At 43.8% G+C, this 13,598-nt stretch overlaps 1 protein-coding gene across 9 annotated transcripts in view; it reads right to left on the bottom strand.

Annotated features, from left to right (window-relative positions):
- LOC116954716 (uncharacterized) overlaps positions 1–13,161 on the bottom strand; it is a 54,517-nt gene extending 41,356 nt beyond the window's left edge. For 7 of the 9 annotated variants that reach the window (XM_032975440.2, XM_032975446.2, XM_032975448.2 and 4 more), the window contains exon 1: positions 13,058–13,161. The gene's annotated coding sequence lies outside the window, so the exon portion shown is untranslated. Of the gene's footprint in view, positions 1–343; positions 1,372–11,653; positions 12,526–13,057 lie in introns of those variants that run through there. The other 2 variants (XM_076052486.1, XM_076052485.1) reach the window with 2 other exon arrangements.
- Positions 13,162–13,598: the final 437 nt, after the last annotated feature.

Below are 13,598 nucleotides of genomic sequence, written 5' to 3'. Positions count from 1 at the left end.
ATTATAAACACATAATATTAAAATAAACATGGTTATTCAATGCATTCAATAATATTTGCTGTATCTACAACAGCCCGTCGTTAACAGGGGAATGGTTGCTAAGGGAAAACACATTGGAGTCTATGCAGGCACTACACTATACACTACAATAAACACTACATTATACACTACACATTGGGCTCTATGGAGGCCCATCGTTAAGCGATTAGTTGTTAACAGGGGTGGCCGTTAAGAGGGGTTCTGCTGTATATATTTTTTACATAGACACGTACAATTTTTGCACGGGATTATGATACCGGTGAAAACCCACTGAAATTAAAGGACCCAAGTTAATAATTCATACCCAGCACAGCCAACTCTGGCTCAGGATAAGAGCTCAATCCCTGGTCGGTGATAGACACGGCAAATCATCACGGCCATCCTTCTTGCGGTTCCTAAAACGGGAAGAGTTACTTCGACCCAAGTCAAAAACGCTTGCGTTTACAGACAGACGCACGGCTTCCTGCCATAGCAACGTGGACTTTCCACCAACGATTCGAGGCTGCCAAGAAGCAGATGGGTGGGGGGGATGTGGGTGGTTGGGGGGGGGGGATTATTAAATTTGTCAATGCTACTTTTATGCCTGGCAGCAGGTTTAATGGGCCACACCCTTCTGCAGATATCTAGGAGTTGAAACCGGTCCAAGGTTTGCAACCGTTCATTGTGCAACATCACAAACCACTTTTATCCTGGCCCAAAGGTCCCGAACAACAATTGGCCAGCAACAAACAGCACTATCGAAGGCGCAAATCGTAAGAGTCACCGTACTGAGCATTAGGACGGATTTTTTTCGCCGTCTTGAAAACGGAAAGTCCGGCAAGCGTGCGTGGGTTAGTGTGCACGCATGCGTCCGCGCGTGTACAAGTATGGCACGGTGCTGGCCACCCACCCCCTTCGTGTGCCGTGCCAGCCTTCATAGGTGCTCGCTAACCAGCACTTGCTCCTAGAGTCCTTTAAAGCTCCGCGGGTGACCTTTTGTCTCTTGTTAGCACGTGCATGCCAGTGTGTGTGCGTGTTAGTACGTCTCTGCGCCCGGCGCGCGCGTAAGCAAGCGCGTTGTGCGCAAAGGCCGGACGTAACTTCATCGTCACCGGGCACGAGCACGGCACTCTGCGGGGCTCTGCGGGGACATCCTCCAATCCGGCGAGTCCGGCGATCCGTTTCAGAGTGGCACCGCTAGAGAGCCAGCACCGGCGGCAGGCTCCGGCGTGCGCGCGCCCTAACCCGCCGGCGAGCCGGAGGCCCATTGCCGTTTGGTCGTTTCATTTACGCGGAGCCCGCCCGCAATTTACCGAGACGACGCTTCGACAGACCGCAATGGACGGCGCTCGGACACGCGGGGGGGGGGGGGGGGGCCCTCGTCATCGCGATGGCGGGGGGCCCGGCACAATTCCCGCGACGGCCGTCAACGATTGTTGAACGGAGGGCAACCTCCACCCTCGCTGGCTCTAGCTTCACAATCCCCTTGGCACTTCACAATTATAATCGTCACCGTTTAGCCATGATCAATCCACTGCTGGACGAAAGCCTTCCCTCCCCCCCGCCCCCGGCCGCCCGTCACCTCCTCTAGCACCATCATGCAAAGCGACACGGGGGCACTTGGACTGATTTTAGCACTCTCTCGGGACTCGCTCCACGCTGTGATGGTGTAATTATGATGATGATGATGATAATGTACAGGCCTTTTTTTAAATCCACTTCTCGTGGAGGGCGCCTCCCCGTGCCCAGGCCAGTCATCGTGGGTCCGGTGAATGTGGTGCCAAGGATCAGCTTGGACATCGCTCGCCACTGACGTTATCCGTGTCGGTAATGCCGATTAGTTCAGTGCGCAAACTACAGCACCACTACACCAAAGATCCCCGGTATAGCCTTCACAGTGTTGGGGCAAGTGCTGTTAGCGAGCACCTATGAAGGTGAGGGGACGGGGTGGCCAACACCACGCCCAGCCGCCTTTGTCTCCCCAGTGACTATGTTTACACACTGCACCAGGTACTCATTTGAGGCTGAGTCGACCTAGGGGAGGCCCATGACAGGTTCAGATAATCGTCACTGGTGTTGGCCAGTGAGCGGGAATCGAACTCGGGTGGCCAGGTTCGCAGCACGCTAACCACTACACTACTGCTCCCCCACTACACCACACATACACATTCGTACATAAAAACACATTGAAAAGGCACATACGCACTTGCATTACACACGCACTATAAAAATAAACACATACCAAACTTTACGTTCACACATATACACAAACGTAAATTACTTAAACACACACACACCCCCAAAGGCAAAAACACAAGACTAATATATCACGTGTTGTTGTTGTTGTGTGCCGTGTACGTTGTTTACAGCAAACGGGAGCGCCGTACGTGTTGCTGCCTTGACGCACACACAATAACACGGGCAACAATAACAACACAACAGCCGCCATTCACAGCCGAGTTGAGGGTCACGTCACCCCGCAGCGCTTGTGCCAGGCTAGGTGCACTTTTATTTGGGGGGGCCGCGCACGGGCGCAGATTCACGCGCGTACACACACACACTCGCATTATGATTCGCATATACTCTACACAACTATAACACACACCACAAAAACATACGTTGTGCACATGCAGTACTCCTATGTAAAAATCACACTTCTATATTGTACACACACAACAGACACAATGAACACTCACATCACGTGATTCGCATTATACTGTACACACCTTTACCACACAAACACACACATCACATGTGAATGCACATACCACAAAAAACAAACGTTATACACATGCAGTACTCGCATATAAATCACACACACACACTTCTATATTGTACACTTACATGTTACAATATACACATGCACACACATGTACTTATACTGTATACACACACAACGTACCACACACACACACAAACACACATGCAATAAAGACAAATGTCCCACCCACCCGAATAGCCGACACAAACAGTTGGGGCAAGTGTTGTTAGCGAGCACCTACCTATACAGCAGGTCAGCATTGCGAAAGAGCTAGCAGCCAGTGTGGCCAACATCACCACATTATAAACACGGACACACACACACAAGAACACCACACACACAAAACAAACACACACACACAATCAAAATCATCAACATGCAAATTGGCCGAACGTCATCCCAAGGGAGAGGCAGAATGCTTTAAGAGATCGAGTTTTGAGACTCGATGAGATGTTTTCCTGAACAAATAAATGACATCATTATTATAATATATAAAGCACACACGCGTGCACACGCACACACACACGCATGCACACGCTCGCCACACAATGGCCTGGCGTTCATCACAGCGGCCCTTTGTTGCACGAGACCCTCTGCTCCTGTGCAGTTATTAAACTACAGGCTGTGACTACACAAAGACAAAAATCCCCACCCCTCCACCACCGTGTAGCCTTAACAGACTGTCGGGGCAAGTGCTGTTAGCGAGCAGCACCTACGAAGGCCGGCACGGCACACGGGTGAGGTGTGGGGTGGCCAGCAACCACGCCCGACCGCCTTTGTCTCTCCCAGTGACGATGTTTACACACAGCACCCAGGTACTCATCTGATGCCGAGTCGACCTAGGGGAGGCCCAGGACGGGTTCGAACAATCCCCAACGTTAGTGTTCGTGAGCATGAATCTTACACGGGTGGCTGGGTTCGTAGAGCAGGGTGTTAAACGCTACACTAGCGCTTCCCACATCATCTCTAGTGTGTGTGTGTTGTTCCTACACACACACACTGCAATAATGTATACAGTATACGCGTGTGGTTGTGTACAACACAATCATTACACACCCACGTGTACGAGTGTGGTTGTGTACAACACAATCATTGCACAAACACTTGTACAAGTGTGGCTGTGTATAAGAATGCACATGCATCACATTAGGACACACAGTTATGGCCTTTGTGTGTGTGCGTACACAGTGTGTGGATATAGGAACAGCATGTACATAAGTACTTTACGGTTCTGGCACTGGCCCGAGTGAAAACTGCACAACACGCACAGTCTCTCTCTCTCTCTCTACAACACAGCACAGCAAACACACAACACACAGTCACTAAAACATTACACTACACACACTAACTCACTAAAACATTACACTACACACAGTAACTCACTAAAAATTACACTACACACACTAACTCACTAAAACATTACACCACACACACTAAAATATTACACTACATACACACAATCACTAAAACATGACACTACACACACTCACTAAAACATTACACTACACACACTCACTAAAACATTACACACACTCACTAAAGCATTACACACACACACTCACTAAAGCATTACACACTCACTAAACATTACACACACACTCACTAAACATTACACTGCACACTCACTCACTAAAACATTACACTCCACTCACTCACTAAAACATTACACTCCACACACTCACTAAACATTACACTACACACACACTCACTAAAACATTACACTACACACACACACTAAAACATTACAACTACACACTCACTAAAACATTACACCACCCACACACACTTACTAAACATTACACTACACACACACTCACTAAAACATTACACTACATACACACACTCACTAAAACATTACGCTACACACACTCACTAAACCATTACGCTACACACACTCACTAAAACATTACACTACACACACTAACTCACTAAAACATTACACTACACACACTCACTCACTAAAACATTACACTACACACACTCACTAAAATATTACACTACACACACTCAATCACTAAAACATTACACTACACACACTCACTCACTAAAACATTACACTACACACACTCACTAAAACATTACACTACACACACTCACTAAAACATTACACACACTCACTAAAACATTACACACACTCACTAAAACATTACACACACACACTCACTAAACATTACACACACTCACTAAAACATTACACACACACTCACTAAACATTACACACACACACTCACTAAACATTACACTCACTCACTAAAACATTACACTGCACACACTCACTAAAACATTACACTCCACACACTCACTAAACATTACACTCCACACACTCACTAAATATTACACTACACACACTCACTAAAACATTACACTACACACACTCACTAAAACATTACACCTACACACACACTCACTAAAACATTACACCTACACACACACTAAAACATTACACTACACACTCACTAAAACATTACACTACACACTCACTAAAACATTACACCACACACACTCACGAAAACATTACACTACACACACTCACGAAAACATTACACTACACACACTCACTAAAACATTACACTACACACACTCACTCACTAAAACATTACACTACACACACTCACTAAAATATTACACTACACACACTCACTCATGAAAACATTACACTACACACTCACTAAAACATTACACTACACACACTCACTAAACATTACACTACACACACTCACTAAAACATTACACTACACACACTCACTAAAACATTACACACACTCACTAAAACATTACACACACACACTCACTAAACATTACACTACACACACTCACTCACTAAAACATTACACTACACACACTCACTAAAACATTACACACACACTCACTAAAACATTACACTCTACACACTCACTAAACATTACACTACACACACTCACTAAACATTACACTACACACACTCACTAAACATTACACTACACACACTCACTAAACATTACACTACACACACACTCACTAAAACATTACACACACACACTCACTAAACATTACACTACACACACTCACTCACTAAAACATTACACTACACACACTCACTAAAACATTACACGCACACACTCACTAAAACATTACACTCTACACACTCACTAAACATTACACTACACACACTCACTAAACATTACACAACACACACACTCACTAAAACATTACACTACACACACACTCACTAAAACATTACACCTACACACACACTAAAACATTACACCACCCACACACACTTACTAAACATTACACTACACACACTCACTAAAACATTACACTACACATACACTCACTAAAACATTACACTACATACACACACTCACTAAAAAATTACACTACACACACTCACTAAAACATTACACTACACACACTCACTAAAACATTACACTACACACACTAACTCACTAAAACATTACACTACACACACTCACTCACTAAAACATTACACTACACACACTCACTCACTAAAACATTACACTACACACACTCACTCACTAAAACATTACACTACACACACTCACTCACTAAAATATTACACTACACACACTCACTCATGAAAACATTACACTACACACACTCACTAAAACATTACACTACACACACTCACTCACTAAAACATTACACTACACACACTCACTAAAACATTACACACACACACTCACTAAACATTACACTACACACACTCACTAAACATTACACTACACACACTCACTCACTAAAACATTACACTACACACACTCACTAAACATTACACTACACACACTCACTCACTAAAACATTACACTACACACACTCACTAAAACATTAGACTACACACACTCACTCACTAAAATATTACACTACACACACTCACTCATGAAAACATTACACTACACACACTCACTAAAACATTACACTACACACACTCACTAAAACATTACACTACACACACTCACTAAACATTACACTACACACACTCACTCACTAAAACATTACACTACACACACTCACTAAAACATTACACACACACACTCACTAAAACATTACACTCTACACACTCACTAAACATTACACTACACACTCACTAAACATTACACTACACACACTTACTAAACATTACACTACACACACACTCACTAAAACATTACACTACACATACACTCACTAAAACATTACACTACATACACACACTCGCTAAAAAATTACACTACACACACTCACTAAAACATTACACTACACACACTCACTAAAACATTACACTACACACACTAACTCACTAAAACATTACACTACACACACTCACTCACTAAAACATTACACTACACACACTCACCAAAACATTACACTACACACACTCACTCACTAAAACATTACACTACATACACACACTCACTAAAACATTACACTACACACACTCACTCACTAAAACATTACACTACACACAATCACTCACTAAAACATTACACTACACACTCACTAAAACATTACACTACACACACTCACTAAAACATTACACTACACACACTCACTCACTAAAATATTACACTACACACACTCACTGACTAAAATATTACACTACACACACTCACTCATGAAAACATTACACTACACACACTCACTCACTAAAACATTACACTACACACACTCACTAAAACATTACACTACACACTCTCACTAAAACATTACACACACACTCACTAAAACATTACACACACACACTCACTAAACATTACACACACTCACTAAACATTACACACACACTCACTAAACATTATACTACACACTCACTAAATATTACACTACACACACTCACTAAAACATTACACTACACACACACTCACTAAAACATTACACCTACACACACACTAAAACATTACACTACACACTCACTAAAACATTACACTACACACACACACTCACTAAACATTACACTACACACACACTCACTAAACATTACACTACACACACTCACTAAACATTACACTACACACACTCACTAAAAGATTACATTACACCACTCACTCACTAAAACATTACACTACACACACTCACTAAAACATTACACTACACACACTAAAACATTACACTACACACACTCACTAAAACATTACACACACTCACTAAAACATTACACACACTCACTCACTAAAACATTACACTACACACACACACTAAAATATTACACCTACACACACACTGAAACATTACACCACACACACACACTCACTAAAACATTACACTACACACACACTCACTAAAACATTACACCTACACACACACTAAAACATTACACCACACACACACACTTACTAAAACATTACACCACACACACACACTTACTAAAACATTACACTACACACACACTCACTAAAACATTACACTACACACTCACTAAAACATTACACTACACACACTCACTAAAACATTACACTACACACTCACTAAAACATTACACTACACACACTCACTCACTAAAACATTACACTACACACACACACTCACTAAAACATTACACTACACACACTCACTCACTAAACATTACACTACACGCACACACTCACTCACTAAACATTACACTACACACACTCACTAAAACATTACACTACACACGCTCACTAAAACATTACACTACACACACTCACTAAAACATTACACTACACACACACTCACTAAAACATTACACTACACACACACACTCACTAAAACATTACACTACACACACACACTCACTAAAACATTACACTACACACACACACTCACTAAAACATTACACTACACACACACACTCACTAAAACATTACACTACACACACACACTCACTAAAACATTACACTACACACACACACTCACTAAAACATTACACTACACACACATACTCACTAAAACATTACACTACACACACACACTCACTAAAACATTACACTACACACACACACACTCACTAAAACATTACACTACACACACACACTCACTAAAACATTACACTACACACAAACACTCACTAAAACATTACACTACACACTCACTAAAACATTACACTACACACTCACTAAAACATTACACTACACACACACTATAACATTACACTACACACACTCACTAAAACATTACACTACGCACACACTCACTATAACATTACACTACACACACTCACTAAAACATTACACTACACACGCTCACTAAAACATTACACTACACACACTCACTAAAACATTACACTACACACACACACTCACTAAAACATTACACTACACACACACACTCACTAAAACATTACACTACACACACACACTCACTAAAACATTACACTACACACACACACTCACTAAAACATTACACTACACACACACACTCACTAAAACATTACACTACACACACACTAAAACATTACACTACACACACACACTCACTAAAACATTACACTACACACACTCACTAAAACATTACACTACACACACACACTCACTAAAACATTACACTACACACACACACTCACTAAAACATTACACTACACACACTCACTAAAACATTACACTACACACACACACTCACTAAAACATTACACTACACACACGCTCACTAAAACATTACACTACACACACACACTCACTAAAACATTACACTACACACAGTAACTCACTAAAACATTACACTACACACACACACTCACTAAAACATTACACTACACACACTCACTCACTAAAACATTACACTACACACTCACTAAAACATTACACTACACACACTCACTCACTAAAACATTACACTACACACACACACTCACTAAAACATTACACTACACACACTCACTCACTAAACATTACACTACACACACTCACTCACTAAACATTACACTACACACACTCACTAAAACATTACACTACACACGCTCACTAAAACATTACACTACACACACTCACTAAAACATTACACTACACACACACACTAAAACATTACACTACACACACACACTCACTAAAACATTACACTACACACACTCACTAAAACATTACACTACACACACACACTCACTAAAACATTACACTACACACACACACTCACTAAAACATTACACTACACATACTCACTAAAACATTACACTACACACACACACTCACTAAAACATTACACTACACACACACACTCACTAAAACATTACACTACACACAAACACTCACTAAAACATTACACTACACACTCACTAAAACATTACACTACACACTCACTATAACATTACACTACACACACACACTCACTAAAACATTACACTACGCACACACACTCACTATAACATTACACTACACACACTCACTAAAACATTACAATACACACACACACTCACTAAAACATTACACTACACACACACACTAAAACATTACACTACACACACACACTCACTAAAACATTACACTACACACACTCACTAAAACATTACACTACACACACACACTCACTAAAACATTACACTACACACACTCACTAAAACATTACACTACACACACTCACTAAAACATTACACTACACACACTCACTAAAACATTACACTACACACACACACTCACTAAAACATTACACTACACACAAACACTCACTAAAACATTACACTACACACTCACTAAAACATTACACTACACACACACACTATAACATTACACTACACACACACTCACTAAAACATTACACTACGCACACACTCACTATAACATTACACTACACACACGCTCACTAAAACATTACACTACACACACACACTCACTAAAACATTACACTACACACAGTAACTCACTAAAACATTACACTACACACACACTCACTAAAACATTACACTACACACACACACTCACTAAAACATTACACTACACACACACACTCACTAAAACATTACACTACACACACACTCACTAAAACATTACACTACACACACACACTCACTAAAACATTACACTACACACACACACTCACTAAAACATTACACTACACACACTCACTAAAACATTACACTACACACACTCACTAAAACATTACACTACACACACTCACTAAAACATTACACTACACACACACACTCACTAAAACATTACACTACACAGAACAACCACTCACGAAAACGTCACAGCATACACACACCGCTACACACTACAGCGTTAGCCCACACACTACACCACACTAAGATACAACGAACACCAGACAACACATCACAACTACGCACAAAAAAAATCACACAACATAAATATTACACATTTAGAAAAAATTGGCAGGCATACTACACTATAACTACACAACCACACTCACTAAAACATTACGGCATTACACACGGCGCACACACACACACTAAAACAGAAAGTACGCATCATAATAAAACATCAGGACACTTAAACATTTCAACACGCATACCACAACATAACCTAAACGCAAAACTACAACAACCCGCACGCGCGCGCACACACACACCAAGCACCACATCCAACACAGCACACACACACACAAAGAAATGATTGCCCGCCACAATCACACGTGTCCTCTCCTCCCTCCTCCTGGGGTCTCACACCCGTCTCCCGCCGTGACCCACATCACTCTCACTCACTCATTCGCTCTATCGCCTTCACAGTGGGGGGGGCAAATACATATCGAGCACATTCAACGTTCCCGCGGCGAGTCCGTGTACATCCCACATCAAATCCCATTCCGACCGCCCCACCACTACAAGCCCCGTCTCGCTGTGGTGGTTGGGCGCCACTTAGAAACGACCGTGAGAAGAACAAAACCTGGTGTCCACGTTACGGCGACGAGGCCGCGTACATCCTCCCGACCCCTCCCCGTGTCTCACTTGGGACTCGAGATCCATATGGGGGTGGGGGGTGGGGGGCGTACCGGGAGTTGGCACTCCGTGACAAAGACGGGCCGAGTCCCCCGTTAACTCTTCTGATGATGGAGATAGCGATTATGATGGCGATTGAGGATTGTGGCGATTGATAATGATCGTGATTGGTGGCGGAGATTGTGATAACAGGCGGTGTCGACGACGGTGGGTGGCCATGGTGGTAATGAAGATCGTGATTGTGATCATGGTGGCGATGATAACGAGGGTAATGGTGGGAGTACGGGCATGTGAAGTTCGCGAGCATAATGGAGGGGGATGCTGGCAATGATGGTTGTGAGGGTAATGATGAGGAAGATAAGAGATTATGGTGGTGGTAGTGTTGAGGGTGATGCTCGTGATTGATGATGGCGATGACGAAGAGTGATGTTGATCATAATTGCGAGGAGAGTAATGATGATTGTGACGACGATGATGGCGGTGCTTCAAGATTTTGACGAGTACGGTGATGATTCATGTTGGAGATATGATTGTGTTCATGATGAGTGTTGATGATGATGGCAGCAACAATAATGACGTTGATCGTGATGGAGATGATCATCTATGATCGCGGTGATGTCGCCGATTACTTTCGTGATGACGTCGGGATCGCCCTACTTCTGCGAATAATGCTGACTACAACGACAATGTTGGCGTTGGCGTTGCTGCCGATGATCATGCTTCTGAATCTGCTCAATGCTCCCACTGATGAGAGGATGACGACGCTGGTGATGGTGTGGGTTAAGCTGCTGCCGATGATTAGGGTGATGCCGATAGTACTGCCGATGCTAATGACGCTGCCATCGCAGTTTCCGCTGCTGTTGCTACTGTCCCTGCTACCGGATTCACGACAAATGCCACGAATTCTCCGTGCAAGAACCTCGCCCTCCCCTCCCCCCCAAAAAAAAATCTCCCTCGGGACCTTCCACTACCCCCCCCCTACACCGCCTCGCTCCGCCGGGCAAGGGCGAGCCTTGAGCCGCGGGAAATCCAGCCTAGGCGGGGGGGCTCGAACGGATCACCCGGGACACTAGGCCTCGACTCCCCAACAAACAACCGACTGTTGACCGACCACAGCAACGCCAACGGCAAAAAAAAAATTTCTCTCCACGGAGACAAATCCTCCGCCCTCGGATAAAACAACTCGGAATCCACAACACCTCTCCCCGCCGCCAGCCGAGTGTTAAGTGAGATGAAGTTGGGAGAAGGGATGAGGAGGAGGAGGCGGAGGCGGCCGAGGCGGGCTCCGCGTGGCCCAGCGCGGGCGGCGCTGGTGGGGGGGGGGTCCTCGAAACGCCGCGGCCACGGAGAACCCGGGAACCCTCGGGGACCTGGCAAGAGATAGGGGGGGGGGGTAGCCGAAGGAGCAGGTTGGGGGGGGGGCCCTTTCAACCGATAGCCCCGGAGACCCCCCTTACCGGGCCGAGGGGACTGCCCGAAGCGCAGTCCGACACCGCCGCTGCCGACACCGCCACCACAGTCGCTCATGGCCGCGTCGCCTCCTCCCCCCTCCCCCTCCACCTACCCCTCCCCCTCCACCTACCCCTCCCCCTCCACCCACCCCGCCCGCCTGGGTGGTGACGTCACCGCAGCTTCGATTCCGTGGATCGAGGATTTTGTATTGTGATAGGCGATTTCCTGACCCGCCTTCTCCTCCACCCCCCCCCCACCTGTACCCGAACACAAAAAAAGAGACTGCCGAGGTTCGATTCCCGTGAATCGTTTTGATTTTGAAAGATAAAAATAGAATCGAAGGGCGCGGTTTGTTCGATTGTTGTTTGACATTTTGGGGAATCGATTCCACGTGGATTGCACGATGCAACACAATTTTTGTTCCTGGGCGACTAAAGTATTATTCTTTAATTGCTTATGCCTCAAAAGTATAGAAAATGGATATTATTCCCCAACAAACTTTTCTTTTGTGACCAGGACTTTATGTGCACGAAAGACACGAATGCA

Source organism: Petromyzon marinus, chromosome 56 (genome assembly GCF_048934315.1).
Source record: "Petromyzon marinus isolate PM22_M1 ecotype Great Lakes invasive population chromosome 56, UKy_Petmar_22M1.pri1.0, whole genome shotgun sequence".
Lineage (NCBI taxonomy): Eukaryota > Metazoa > Chordata > Hyperoartia > Petromyzontiformes > Petromyzontidae > Petromyzon > Petromyzon marinus.
The sequence above is the reverse complement of the archived record's forward strand: the minus strand, read 5'-3'. Positions and strand labels throughout refer to the sequence as shown.